The sequence below is a fragment of the Myotis nattereri genome (genome assembly GCF_964212035.1).
Source record: "Myotis nattereri genome assembly, chromosome: 3".
Lineage (NCBI taxonomy): Eukaryota > Metazoa > Chordata > Mammalia > Chiroptera > Vespertilionidae > Myotis > Myotis nattereri.
Genome location: NC_138077.1, coordinates 71,974,955 through 71,990,499, shown reverse-complemented (window position 1 = coordinate 71,990,499; position 15,545 = coordinate 71,974,955). Strand labels below are relative to the sequence as shown.

At 36.9% G+C, this 15,545-nt stretch overlaps 1 protein-coding gene across 1 annotated transcript in view; it reads left to right on the top strand.

Moving 5' to 3' along the window:
• BBX (BBX high mobility group box domain containing) overlaps window positions 1-15,545 on the top strand; it is a 291,476-nt gene that overhangs the window by 106,229 nt on the left and 169,702 nt on the right. The window contains exon 3 of the mRNA XM_081086560.1: window positions 4,585-4,658. The gene's annotated coding sequence lies outside the window, so the exon portion shown is untranslated. The remainder of the gene's footprint in view (window positions 1-4,584; window positions 4,659-15,545) is intronic.

The following is a 15,545-nucleotide window of genomic DNA, read 5'->3' as shown; positions in this document are numbered from 1 at the left end:
TTGAGTCACCCTTTAGAGGTGTAGGGATTGTTATCCCAATTTTCAGAAAATCTCAGCAGTTGCCTCACAATTGAAGGGTAGGATTAAATGGTGGATGTGGGTGTGGGCCCAAGGTCAGTATGCTTTGCTGTTAACTGTATTCTGCTATTTATGAGACCATGGAAAGAAAAAAGAAAAAAGAGAAAATTGCATTACTTTTTCATTTACCCAGAATTTATGTTCCATTTTCTGATATGAACCTTGCGCTCCAACCAGATCTGCCTTTTCCCCCTTTTAGCTGCTTTCCAGTATTGAAGCTTGACTTATCCTGTCTGTGCCTGTGCCTGTAACACCATCCTCTGTCCCCTCTCTCCACATCCCATTTCCATCAGTGCTTCAGGTTCTAGCTTTGTTCATTTCCTGCATAAACATTCCCTTGTGCATTCTAACTTTTAAAAAAATTCTTTGCTTACTATTTTGACATTATATATTTCTGTTTATTATTACCAGTAAGTAACATGTATGTCTGTATGCAATTACCTAACTAGATCATCAGCTTCCAGAAAACAGCTACTCATATAATGCCTTTTGCATTGTTAATACATAGTAGGTCTTTAATACGTTTCTCAAACTGTACAAGGTTATAGCTGTTTGCATGGCCTCTGAGAGCTGCACAAGGCCGGGTTCCAGACAGGTGGCAGGTAGTCTTGAGGGCATGCTTTTTCAGTTGGTCATTATTGAGTAATGGAAGTCCACGCCAAGCAAGCTTTGTCTGCTTGCCAGTGCTTTCTAATGCCTTACTGGGAAGTCCAAACAGACGGACAGATCTGGAATGACTTACTAGTTGCTTTGGTGTGCTGTGGGATATCTAGGGAAGACTTAAGACTTGTTTTGCCTTTTATTTATTGCTTTGTTTAAGGTTTCTTAACGGAAAGACTCTGGGTCATGAGGAAATGCAACCGTGGGGGTGGGAAGGTAATAAAGAGGTACTTCAGATTTGCATATTCTTTAAGAGATTTTCATTCTCTAGAGCCAAGACTTGTAATTTTGGTGAAAGATTGGTGCTTGGCCAAAAATGCCTGTGAAATAGCTATGATTTAAGCTTTAACTGTAAAGATAGGCGGGGTGGGTGATTTTAACAAGTGTTGTCTTCTTTATTCATGCTTTCTATTGCCACTGTCAAATATGAATAAAAATAAATGCTTTTGTTAAAAAGTATATGTACATATGTATATTTATATAATGTCTGTGTGGATATGGGTATATGCAGGGTATCCCAAAAATTGTATACATACTTTAACAGTTGATAGCTCAATTTTGAAAATGAAATGTATTTTAATAAACACTGCCTTTATAATTATTCAAAGTGTGTGTATACATTTTTGGGGACACCCTATCTATGAGTGTGCATATGCATATATATCTCCCTGCAGTTATCCTTATCTGTATGAAGGTATTTTATTTTAGAAAATGATTTGACAGGAGGCCAGACTATCTGCTTATCATTTCTAGGAAAAAAATTCCTTGCCCTGTGGTGAATCAGAATTGCATTAACAACTGGTATGCATTTTCAGTACCATATTATTGTATAATGCAGCTGATGCTACAATTGAGGAGATTAAAGAAATATAGAGTATAGTGGGTGGGTGAGGACCTTCTATACACACAGGACAGGGAAGGCTTTCGTTAAATAATGAGAATTTTTTTTTTACTACAAATATATGTTAAAATTTTATTTGTAAATATATAGTATATAATAGAGTAAATTGAGAAACATAAGAATTGTGTTCATGTAAAGCAGCAGTTTTATGCTTATGAAAACCTACATTGTAATGTGGAGATTGGAATATCTAATTGTTGGGAAAATGGAGGCAGCTAGTGAAAGATTGGATATTAAGACTGTTATTTGTGACTTGGCCTTGTTTTGGCTCTCAGAGGTCATGCTGACTCTTAGATTAGAAATGCAGCCTCTTTCAAAGCATAAACCTAAATTGAAAGTAATAATTTTAAAATTTGCTTTCTCGGGTGCTCCACTTTGTTTTCTTCAGGTGGAAAAGCATGAGTACTCTATTTTCAGGAGGATGAGGAAAACATTTTATTTCCTTTTCTTCTAGTAGTGTGGCCATTTTTGTTGTTGTTTCTGGTTCCATAAATGGAGAAGCATCTTTACCGTGCCTTGTATCATGCCCAGCAATGTTTTTTTTAATTTGAATGTAATTGTTCCTTAGCAAATAATTGCGGTCTGGAATGAATTTTATTGAGTTTGATTGAATTAGGGTTATGTATGAAAATGAGTTAGTTAAAGCTTAATTTATTACCCTGAGAATTGATGAAAACATCAGAAAAGCAGTCATTCATGGGGATTAAATATTATTCCATGTAAATGGGCAACCTGGTTGCCTTGGAGTCCCTTCTGCACTGACTAGGTAGTTGTGACATCAGGGTGCAAAACATACAGTGTTAGCATAGAAGGGGATTTTGCCATGATGTGACTTTGAATGTTATATTGGACATTAGCTCTAATTGGGAATCTGCCTCATTGTAAGAAGTAGCACCTCACCTTTTTCAGTATAATTAGCTTTTCAAAACATAGCACCTTAAGGGGCACTGTATAAGCTGTGCCAGAAAGCCAGTTGCTTTTGGAATATTTCAATGGTAGCTTAGGCCAGATCTTTAAGATAAGAGCACCTAAAAAACCTATTTGTGGTAAGAGGCAAATAATAGATATTTAAGAGGTGGCTGTCCGATCTGCCATGATGAAGTTTTTCAGAGGGAATCCTGGGCTGTGCCAGATCAGTGTTAGCGGCCTGGGTCGGACATAAGAGGCTTTGTGAAGGAAGAGGGAACAGGTTTTTAATGAGACAGTGGGAACTAAGTCATGGGGAGTCAGGAATTCAAGGTCCTATGTGGACGGTGAGAGTACGGGTTGAGATGAAGTCAAAGTGGAACCCAGTGAACACAGAGAAGAGTGCGTTGGCTCAGGTGAAAATCTGCCCTGGCTTTGGTCAAAGGGGACATTCAGATCACTATTTTGCAGGGTTGTGTTCACACTTTAGGCCATTCGTATATAAAATCTACTGGAAACAGCGTGGGTTGGGTAAACAGTGATAGCCAGGTTGATAGAGACTCAGATATGGTGCCCACCTGCCTCAGAAAAGGATCAATGGCCTCTGCCAGCACTTCTGTCTGGGAAAAAGCTGCCCCTACAGCTCTCACCCTGATGCCAGACAACTTCGCTCTTCCAGGTATGTCCCTGGTGCCTTTCAAGCTGCTGCCCCAGCAGTGGAGCTCAGAGGGAGTGAGCCCAAGTTAGTCTCCGTGGGGGCCCTTTAAGAGGAATGCCTGGGACTCAGAGCAGCCCTTCATCTCCCTCAACCTCAATATTCAGCTGGGTTTTACAGCTAGAATGTATGGGGGGACTTCACATCAAGACTTGGAGGTGAAGAATAAAAATTCCGAGGATTTCTCAGCGGCTGAGGTCCCCCCTTAGTAGCAGGGGTCCCAGCGCCACACCAGACCCCAAGCCCTGGGTTTCAGTAGCAGGAAGAGATTTCATCTTTATATCCTTAGTTGTAGGACTTATATTCAACTAGATTTCAGGTGGTTGTTCTGTAGTGTATTTGTAATTTTGACGTGGTTGTGGGAGAATGCAAGTACTGCATTCACCTACATGGCCATCTTGACTGGAAGACAATCATTACACATTTTTTACATTTAATGTATATGAGCCAGTTTTTTTTCATAGCAAAGTGACTAGGAAAAAACTTCAGCCAAGCCATAAAATGAGTTAACAGTTTTGATTGATAAAGTTGTAAGAGGATAAGTGATGCTTGATTTCTAGTGTGTTACAGTGTACTGATCATAAAGATATTGTTATAATCTGCAGGGGGCAGTAAATTGTCTTAGTTGACTTTGAATTTAGTATAATTGAAGCACCCTAGAAACTAAGTGAGTGTCTCACATAGAAACTGAACTTAATTCTTAAAAATGATAAATTTAGGTATATTTGCAGTATAATGTAAAATGTTTAATTTGTTGGACACCCTTTTGCTACGTCACTTGTAGGTAGAATGTAATTTTTTATTACCAGTTTTTCTCTATTTGTGTGTATCTCCCCACTCATTCATTATCTTGCTCCGCTCTTGATCTTTAAAACATATAAAAGATAAATTATAAGATATTGCTATCCAAACCATAGTCTATCTGGGTTGGGCCAGTTATTTAAAATAATTTAAAAGAACTAGTCAGGATGCCAGTATAACATCATGTTTTTCCAGGGGATTTGACTGTAATTCTACACTTGATTTTAGCCAAAAAGCTGAGAGGTGATTGTCTATAATTCTTTGTCTCTGTAACTTTTATCTGAGAATTCCCCTTGAGTAATTTTAATGACTTTGTTGTTGTTGTTGTTAAAGTTGAAAAAAATACTTTAGTCTGCTTTTCCTAAATAGTCTTAACATAGAGAGTTTAAATAAATTGGTTTTGATGGTTTAGCCCTTAATTTATTTTGGGGGGATTATTTTGATAAAGGACAATACGTCTTAGCTTTGTTTGAAAGGCATTCATGGCTCACTATTTTAACAGTTTTCTATGGCTCTTTCACAGAATCCTGCTGCATCACGGAAGCTGGGAGTTCTGATGTTCTATTGACATCACAATGGAAAGTCTTGACCTGACCGGTAAGACCAACACTGCAGATGCCATTTTCCTTACTTACCTCAAGCAGCCAAGGACTACATGCCCTCAGAGCTGATCTCAACTTTTTCTTATCTGATGGATTCACTTTCCTTATTGATCAGGGAAGTGTGATAATTGTCTCTTTTTTCCTTGTCAATTTCATTATATTTTTTAAAGTGACATTTTAATCTCCATGATCAAGTAAGTTAAATTTTTCTTTAAAATCATGAATTTATATAACTTAACTGTTTCAGAGTCTTTAATTTGTTTCTCCACAGTAATGTACTGTTGGTGAAAAATCGATTTATTTAAGCCCTGAATATCTAGAGGTTACTAACATTTCTAAATACCCAATTGGTCTGTTCCCGAAAGCTATTTTTTGTATTGCCTTAGGCTGTCAGTGTCAATGTATTATGGAAGTGTTCTTTTTTTTACTTATTAAAAACAATAGAAGTGTATATAACAACATTATGAAACTGTTTTGAGGATGAAAATCACAATGAAGAAAAAGTTGAGATTGCAAAATACACACATGTGACAAATTATATCAAATTCTTAAACTCACAAATACTACAACTGTCCTCTTGTAGATAAGTTATTTCAAAGTTGTTTCTTTAGGAAAAAGATTTTAATGGGATAAAATATAGCAATAACATATTAAGATTACCTTTAGTAGTGGTTACTTAATGCATTCAATCTTCTCATTTGAGAATAAACTACATGATTACTTTACTGGTACCTAATACTTTATTGATGATTTACAAGACCAGGGAATTTGATGTAAATTTAAATGAACATATATAGAAAATATAGTTTAGTTCCATTTTCAGGGCATGAACTTATTTTTTAATTATCGTTAATTGAAGATAAATCTTAAATATTTTCTGTTTTTAAGTATTTTTATTTGTTAGCTTATTAAATCTGTCTAGAATATCTGTGTTAGCTTCTTGTTTTAGTAACTATATGATTGAATGTTGATTTTAATATGTGAGCATAAATATAAGTCCTCTGACACTTTCCTCTGAACATCATTGTATAGAATTGTACACATAGTGAAAATGTATACAATTTAGCTTGAATGTGTATTTACTGGGATTTTTAATACCCAACAAAATCTTAATGCCAATGAGACGATTGGGATTTAGTTATTTCCTCTTTTCTATGCTATCCTTTAAGACAAAATAAGTTAGAAAAACATATTCTGGATTTAAGAATGCCAGTTAGGATACAGTTAATTGTGGTTTTACTGAATCAGCAAAATATACTATAGAATATTTGAATATTGATACTTCAATTTCAAATCAGGGAGTTGAGCATAGTGAGGTTTAAAGAAAATTCAATTTTTATCAGTATTCTGATTTGCTAAACATGAATACATATATGAAAAGTAAAGCAGGACACCATCTGACCTGTTTAGAAAACTAAATTGTTATTCAGCATTAGTACAACCGACTTTACTTTTAATCTTTGATTTCTGAATGTTAATCAGATTATTTCAAGAAAAATACTTTTATTGACTAGCAGAAATAGACAGAAATTCAAGTTGCTGATAACATTTAAGAAGATCAATTATCTAATACCATATGCTTCCAGCTTCCATAGATGTTCATCTTAAATGCAGTATTAATTAAGAAATAGAAAAGATACCATTCAAAATCAGGAATAATTTAGGAAACAAATCCTGGAAAACATTTTGTGACAAAAGGATGCCAGGGTCCAATAAATCTAGAAGACATGCTATATATCATTCAGCTTAGGCAAAGTTATGTTTCATTATCCAAAGATTTCCCAAATTTTAGTGATTCATGGCAGTGAACATTTCTCCCGTGTTTATGTTTCTGATGAGTCTGCTGCCACTCTGCTCCCTTGACCTCTTTGTTCCTGGACCAAAGCTGAAGGAGCAGCCTCTTTGGGATATACAAATATTGTGACAGAAGGAGAAAGGGATGGTGGTAGAAATGGAGTCTCTTAAAACTGCTGCGTGTAAGTGGCACTACCTCTTATGTTTCCTTAGCCAAGGCATGTCACATGGGCAACCCTCATGTCATAGGGTAAGATTGGCCTTTTAAGAGAGATGTGATAAGGGAAAGCTGATAGGGGGGCATAGTGCATATCATTACTATAATATCTAATAATATAAATAATCTCATTTATAACTCTTCTAGAAAGAGTACACAGGTATATTTAGCTTCCAAGAAGTTCTGTAGTAAATGTGTCTGTTTAACATATAAAAATATTTGACCATGAATCCTTTTGTTATTACATGGAATACTTTGACCTGTGATACACTATCTCTGACAAGTTTTAAGGAATGAGGAATTGATACAACTCAGTGTTTCTTGATGTTTTGAACATGAGGACTTTTTCCACCCTGTAGTGAAGGTTTCTTACATTACGGTTTTTATAAGTAGTTTTAAAATGAATTAAAATTACTATAGACTGGACCATCCATAGTTTGCATCCAGGATTAGAGAAGAGAGGAATGATGATACTACTAATAATTTCTTATTTATGTTTAATAGATTATAGAACTTTGACAAATGTTGTCAAATTTGATATTACAAAAATAATGAGGAAATGATGCTTTGCTTTTCCCTGTAGAATATAATAATTTTCCTAGGTTATAGTACCCAAATACCGTCACTTAAAATCACTTTCTAGAATCATTCTAGAAAGAATGCAGACAATTGTATACTGGGAGTTTTCTCAGGTACCCCAGCTGACCTCATATTTATTGTACGTTGCTTTATTGGCTCCTAAGTCTTACAGAAAATTACTAGGCGCATAGAACTCCTGAGCCAATATTGATTTGATTAGCTCCACAGGTATTATAAAACATTGCTACCAGGCCTGTGTGGTTAAGATGGTGTAAAAACCTAGGAGTATATAAACAAAGCTTTGTTTGATAGTTTGTATTTCTTGCGATTAGGGGAAAGGAACATTCTTAGATATCTGTTGATTCACAGGAACAGGCATAAATTCTAATTCTAGCACTTTTTAGTTGAAGGAATTTGGGCAATCATTTAACCTCTCTGAAACTTTGTGTTTTCCTCTCAATATGGGATAATGATCTCTACATTGTGAGATTGTGGTGATTAAGTGAGGTAATTAGGCTAAGTGCCTGATACAGTACCTGGCACATGGGAAACACTTAAGAAATAGTGCTTAAAAAAGAAAAAGAAAAATGTGATCAAAATTCAGGAATCTTGAATGCACTATAAAATACCTTTAAAACATCTGGCAATGTTTGTGTATTTGTGTATAAACACACACATACATTTAAAAAGAGTTTTAAAAAATTGTCCTGAATGCATAAAAACCTATGTATTCTTCTACAGTTCTACTGAAAATTGAAATTGGCTTTATCCTGATCAATGAAAGGGTAAATCCTATAGAATATTATCCATCCTATGATTTAATAATTCACTTTTTGCCACTGAGAATGTAGAAGTCCTAAGGAAAGAATGATTGCCCAATGTGGATATATGGCTTCACTTTGAATATTAATGAGGTCAGAATCAAAGAAATAAAATTTTGTATTCTTTAAATTTATTTTTAACTTTTATTGATTTTAGAGAGGAAGGGAAAGGGAGAGAGAGATAGAAACATCAATGATGAGAGAAAATCATTGATCAGCTGCCTCCTGCATGCCTCCTACTGGGGAACGAATCCACAACCTGGCCATGTGTCCTTGACCAGAATTGAACCTGGGACCTTTTAGTCCGCAGGCCGACACTCTGTCCACTGAGCCAGACCAGCTAGGGCAAATTTTATATTCTTGAGACAAGGTACAAGAACGGGAGATAGCGCCACGAAAATTTTTTTTTACCATATAGAGCAAATAGTGGTCTTCAAAATTCAGCATTTCTATTTCAAGGTCTTTTTGTTACTATTTTCTAATGAGGGTTAAATTATTTAGACTCCTTTGAGGACTTTTCTATAGACTTTGCCCGATCGTACTGTCAGAATCAGGCGCAGCATGGTGATATCTCTTATGGTGGAAAGCTTTATGCTGTTTCTAAAATGACAAACTCATTTGTTTAATTTCACACATATATGAAATTTTAGGGGGTGAATTATTCTTCAAGTTGGTCCAATCCCTTCTCTCTCTCTCTAAAAAAAAATTTTTTATTGATTGTTTACAGAGAGGAAGGGAGAGGGATAGAGAGTTAGAAACATCGATGAGAGAGAAACATCGATCAGCTGCCTCCTGCAACCAAGGTACATGCCCTTGACCAGAATCGAACTTGGGATCCTTCAGTCCACAGGCTGACGCTCTATCCACTCAGCCAAACCAGTTAGGGCCAATCCTTTCTATTTTATAAATGGATTAGAGGCCCAGTGCATGAATTTGTGCATGGGTGGGGTCTGACTGGCCCTGCCCCAATCTTGGCGGATCAGGACTGGGCCTGTAGGGAGGAGGAGACGGTGGGAGGTTGGCTTGCCGGCCCACCCTGATCGAGGCCATCAGGACCGAGATGGCGGGGTGGAGGGGCTGAGGGCGATTGGCCATGGGCTCTGCCCCTGAATGGGGTGGGGGTGCCAATTGGGGGTCAGCGGCCATGGGAGGGGCCATGGGAGGTTGGCTGGCCAGTCCCACCTCTGATTAGTGTGTGTGGGGGCAATCAGGGGCAGAGCTGGCTGGGGGGAGGGGCTGTGGGCCGATAGGGATGTTGGGGGCTGATGGGAGGTGGGGCCAGACATGGGGAGGGGCTGTGGGCAGTGGGCCAGTTGGCCCTTCCCCCAGATGGGGTGGGCCAGGCTGATCGGGTGTGGGGCCAGCTGGGGGGAAGGGCTGCGGGGGGGTTGGGGGGGGGAGGTAGGGGTTGGCTGGCCATCCTGCCCTTGATCGGGGTGGGAGAGGCCAATCAAGGGTGGGGCTGGCTGGGGGGAGGGGACATGTGAGATTGGCCAGCCGGCCCCACTCCCTAATCTGACTGGTTCGCTGGCCACAGTGGGCGTCATAGTGATAGAGCGTTGGCCTGCGGACTCAAGGGTCCCAGGTTCGATTCCGGTCAAGGGCATATAACTTGGTTGCGGGCACATCCCCAGTGGGAGATGTGCAGGAGGCAGCAGATCGATGTTTCTCTCTCATCGATGTTTCTAACTCTCTATCTCTCTCCCTTCCTCTCTGTAAAAAATCAATAAAATATATTAAAAAAAAAAAGAATATAACCTCATTATTAGAGCTTATATAATTTGCTTGGGCTGCCAAAAGAAAATACCACAGACTGGATGGCTTAAACAACAGATATTTTTTCACAGTTCTGGAGGCTAAAAGTCCATAATCAAGGTGTGGGAAAATTCTGTTTTTGGCAAGTGTTCTCACTTGGCCTTTTCTCTCTGCATGAGAGGACATTTTCTGGTGTCTCTTTTCTTATAAGCTTACCAGTTCTGTTGTGTAATGACCCCAACCTATTGGCCATATTTAATTAACCTTTACCTACTTATCGGGTCTGTCTTCAAATATAGTCGCATTGAGGTTCAGAGCTTCAGCATAGAAATTTTAGGGCAACCAATTCAGTCCATAACAAAGGTCATTGTTTTTCTCTACAAGGAGTTAAGTGAAAGCTAAAAACACACACATATGCATACACACACAAACAAAATATATGAATAAAAAAACCTGGTTTATTATAGTCATCTTAAGATTCTAAAAATATCTTTGGATCTTTGAGGTGGGAGACATTTGAAATTATTGAATTAACATTTATTCCACTTTGAAGTCACTGTGCATGAAAATGAGTTTCTTACAAGTGAAGGAATCAAATCTATAAACTTGAAAATCAGAGCGTTCTGTATAATGAAGGAATTACATTATTATAAAAATTAATTTCCATGTGTATTTGTTGTTATCCAGGAATAGAATGTATTTAAAAATTAGGTTAAGGAATAAGATAATTACTCTTGGGTTATGGTTATATCAGTTTCCGCTTATAATCAAGCCAATTCACATTTTTTTCAAGATACTATTCTTTTGTTTGTGAATCAATTGTGAATTCAAGCAGAGAATTGTATATACTTAAGAGTTTGGTAAACAGAAAGAAAATATTGTGTATTTTAAAAATAATGCCAGCAGAATTCGGGGAGTCTGAAATCTGTTATATCTACCTGTTTATTGTCTTTCCTCACTTCCTTTTAAAAAAATTCATTTTCCCTGCCTATTGCCCTTCTTTCTTCTGATAGCGGCTCTCAAGTCAGGTAATGGTTGTTTGAATTTCTCAGTGGTCTAAATGGAATTCATTGAATGTATAGTATTTCTTAATTACTACTTTACAGTATTATACTTTTTCCTTTGGAAAAGTCAGTTGATGGATGTTTGAGATAAGTGATGGGTAAATTTACATGTTGGATATTGATATAGGCTCAACCAAACTTAGTTTTTTTTATCTTTGAGCATTTTTTAAAAATGTGTGTGTGTGTTCTATCTAGAATAATTTCAGTTTATCATGATTTGATGCCTATCCAAAACATAAAATATAATCAAAAGGAAATAAACCTTTGTGACTTAAATGCTTGATTGGTAAAATTGATCATCTCACCTTGTGTGTTTATAGACTAAAGGATAAGCTACTAGAGTAGTGATCTAGTTTTGTGAGTGCCAGTTTAACTGGTTGAAATGTACCTTAATTTTTTCATCTACTCTTGATTTTAGTTTTACCCAAAAAGCTATGTTCAGAATGATTCAAACTCACAACCCTATATATATAGTACATGTTAGCAGTGTTTTTCAACAGTAAGATCAGTAGGATCAATCTACTGGTTGTGGAATTTGCTAGGTAAGGACAGTATAAATAAATTCAGGAATGATTTCACTTCTTGCTTTAATATTACGCTGAAAGGTAGTGAATGAATTATTTTTATATCAAAGTCTATATTTCCTCTGATCTCTATTATAGAGAAGTGTGTTTCCCCAGGAAAATAAATTAATATAATGGGAAAAAATTCTTAAAACATTTTTGTTAGAATTTCTGTGCATTTTAATATAAAATATGTACTGTGTTTACTGGATATTCTGTATATACACATGTAATGTTGTATATATGAGTGTATACACCTAGTTTTTTAAAATACCCTCTTTGGAAAGCTAAGTAGGTTAAGTTCATGCTAGATAATGTTTTCTTCATGGCTGTATCCCCAAAACCTAGAAACAGTGTCTGGCATATGGAAATTGCTTAGTAAACATTTGGTGAATTAGCACTACAAGTTTTTACATTTCATTAAGCCTGTATTCCGTTGAACTTGGTGTTAATAAGCATCTCCTGCTCTACCTGGAAATAATTATTTTTTCCTGTCTGAATTCAGAGAAAGGAATGTTCTTCAAAAATAAATGTTTCTCTGTGTCTTTAAGTTTGCAGTTAGTCCTTTAATCAATAAATATTAGTGGGTTTAAGAACTTAAAATGAGCAGCAGACATTTCTGGGTATCTGTTGGCTCATTTGTAGTGTACCCTGTAGTGTGGCTCAGCTGGTTGGGTGTCATCCCATGCCCCGAAAGGTGGCTGTTTTGTTTCCTGGTCAGGCACATACTCAGGTTGCAGGCCAAATCCCAGTAGGGGTCATGCAGGAGACAGCCGATTGTGTTTTGCGCTCTTGCATCCATGTTTCTCTTCCCCTTTATCTCTCTCTCTCTCTCTCTCTCTCTCTCTCTCTCTCTCGCTCAAGAAAAAAATACAAAACAATAAAAACCTCTTTTAAAAAACCACTAATTTAAAAAACAAAACAAAGTACCATTGATGTGGTGAACCCTGTCCTAAGTATTTTCAGTTATGCCACACTAATTACAATAAAGAATTGCCAGATTAGAGAGAAGGTGTTAGGTGTATTCACATGCAGAGTAATATATGCCCGTTTATCCATCCAGATAACACTTGGATGAACATGTACATGAAACTCTGAACTCTTCCTTCAAGATAGTTTTTAATTATCTATTTTCAGCATTATTAGAGTTACCAAGTCATCAATTAGGTGTATTACCCTATATAATAAAAGTCTAATATGCAAATAGACCCAACAGCAGAATGACTGGTCTCTATGAGGCGCACTGACCACCAGGGGTCAGATGGTCAACGCAGGAGCTGCCCCTTTGTGGTCAGTGCACTCCCACAGGGGGAGCACTGCTCAGCCACAAGCAGGGCTCACAGCTGTCGAGTGTAGCAGCGATGACGGGAGCCTCTCCTGCCTCCACGGCAGTGCTATGGATGTCCTACTGATGGCTTAGGCCAGTGATGGCGAACCTTTTGAGCTTGGCGTGTCAGCATTTTGAAAAACCCTAACTTAACTCTGATGCCGTGTCACATATAGAAATTTTTTGATATTTGCAACCATAGTAAAACAAAGACTTATATATATGTTTTAAATATATTTTATTTATTTTTTACAGAGAGGAAGGGAGAGGGATAGAGAGTTAGGAACATCCATGAGAGAGAAACATCGATCAGCTGCCTCCTGCACACCCCCTACTGGGGATGTGCTTGCAACCAAGGTACATGCCCTTGACTGGAATCGAACCTGGGACCCTTCAGTCCACCGGCCAACGCTCTATTCACTGAGCCAAACCGGTCAGGGCAAGACTTATATTTTTTGATATTTATTTTATATATTTAAATGCTATTTAACAAAGAAAAATCAACCAAAAAAATGAGTTCACGTGTCACCTCTGACACGCGTGTCATAGGTTTGCCATCACTGGCTTAGGCCATCAGTCGGACATCCCCCGAGGGCTCCTGGACTGTGAGAGGGCGCTGTCCTGGCTGAGGGATTCCCCCCCCCCACCCCCCAGTAGATGAATTTCATGCATCCGGCCTCTAGTATTATAAAAGAGACAATAGAGAAAAGTTTGAAATGAGCAACCCTTATCCCCTTTTTAAATAGAAACCTCTTTTTATAGCATTCAGTCAGTCCTGCCATTTGATGAAGCATACAGCTCATCTTTCAGTTCATTTGGTGAAGTGAAACCTTAAAGAATGCTCAGATTTTCAGGTTGGAAAGTTTAGTTGTTCCTGTTAAAATGATGGGTGTTACCTTTCCTTATTATTAACTGAGTTTCACTTTTAGAGAATATAGATAAATTTTTCTAATAAGTCTGTTATAATATGTCTTATTAATGGTCAAGATGTCCCAGTTATGTCTCTTTTAAATGAGTTTTTCTTAATCATCAAAATCATAGAATTTTTTACCAGTTATTTCTGTTGTAATAAAATGTTTCATACATTCGAGTTTATAATGTGGCTGTCGGGAAGTAGTTTAGAACTTTTACTTTGGAATGCTGATAAACACCCTTATTCTTGCCTCTAAATTGTCAGCTGTGTAATGCTCACTATTGCTTCCTTGAGATTAATATGTATAGGCAGAAACTTAAAGGTTTTCTTATAGAAAATTTACGTGGATTACCTTTTTATTTATTTTATTTTTTGAGCTGTCATTTTATCTCAGAAGTATGGGCTTTGAAATCAGATGGACCCAAGATAAGACTAAATCCAACTCAGCTGTTTACTGACATGGGACTTGGGAAAATTACTTAGCTTCATTGTGCAATGGAATGAATACCAACCATGTAAGATTGTTATGAGGATTAAAAGTGCTGGAGGGTGCAATGCTAACCCAGCACATGGCAGGGCTACTAAGAAATGTGATTGTTCTCAAAAATAACTGTAGGTCAGAAGTGACATTTTTTGCTGCTTAACTATTCCTTGAAATTGACTTTTGAAGCATGTATTGTCTCTCTTTACAAGGAAAATGTTTGGCTTCAAATTGTACATCTTTATGTGGGAAGTTGAATTGAATTCAGGATGGATTTGCTTTAAATCATTAGGAAATAATAACATTTACTTTTTATATTACTAGATATCTTAAAATATTTTCTACACAACCATAAGTGTAGAAGTTTGGTTTTAATTATATTTTCCCCAGTTAATTTTGCAAGTTTACTGAAACCCAATCAAAGCTCTAGTTCATGAAAATATTAGGAGATAAGCCATTTATTATTCAGTGGATTATAGTTATTTTAGCAACATTATTGCTTAATACAATTGGTATTAACAAACTTATCACCCCAAACAAATAAATTATCCTATATTATAAAAGGCCAGGGGCTGTAAGTGTAATGACTGGAACGACCGCTCAATCCGTCACCATGAGGTGCATTGACCACCTCTCGGTCCCTTCCGCCCCTGGCCTGCAAGTGGTGTCTCGCACTGGCGGGGCGGGGTGGCTCGTGGCTCACCCACACACGATTTCGTGTGCTGGACCTCTAGTTTAAGTATAACAGAAAATTCTTATAATCAAAGACTATCATTATTGTAACAAAGCAGGGAACTTGTATCAATGAATTTTAAAGTAGGAGACTTATTTTCATAAATTGATGATCTCAACTTGACAGCTATAAAAATTAAAAGAATTAACAACTGACTCTAGTTTATTCATAAACTAGAAAAGTTGTATTTCCCTTCATGTTAGGTCAGTGGTTTAGCATTCCACAATTAATTGATCCTAGAGAAAAATGTATTTTTGTACACCTGCAGAAAATGCTACCTCAGTGGAAGTATTTACTTTCTAAAAATGTTCATGCACTACAACTTGTTTTTTTGTCCCTAGTGTCAGTAACTCTTGTTTATCAAATTTGAATATCTCTCTATAATCAATATTTTTAAACGGTTTTAAAGATGATTTAGTATCCTCTATCTGAGTACCTTGTTTCTTTCTAAAAGTTGCGCTATAAGTTCGCATAAGTCTGTTATATGTTTGTGGTTTTATAGAAATTTTGCCTTTTCCTAGTTGAATATGTGAACATTCTAACCATAACAAGTATAGATTTTATATGCTTAAGTTATATATTTTTAGTTATTAGCATATATTGAAATTAGAACCCCAGTGAGGAGGTTCCTCATC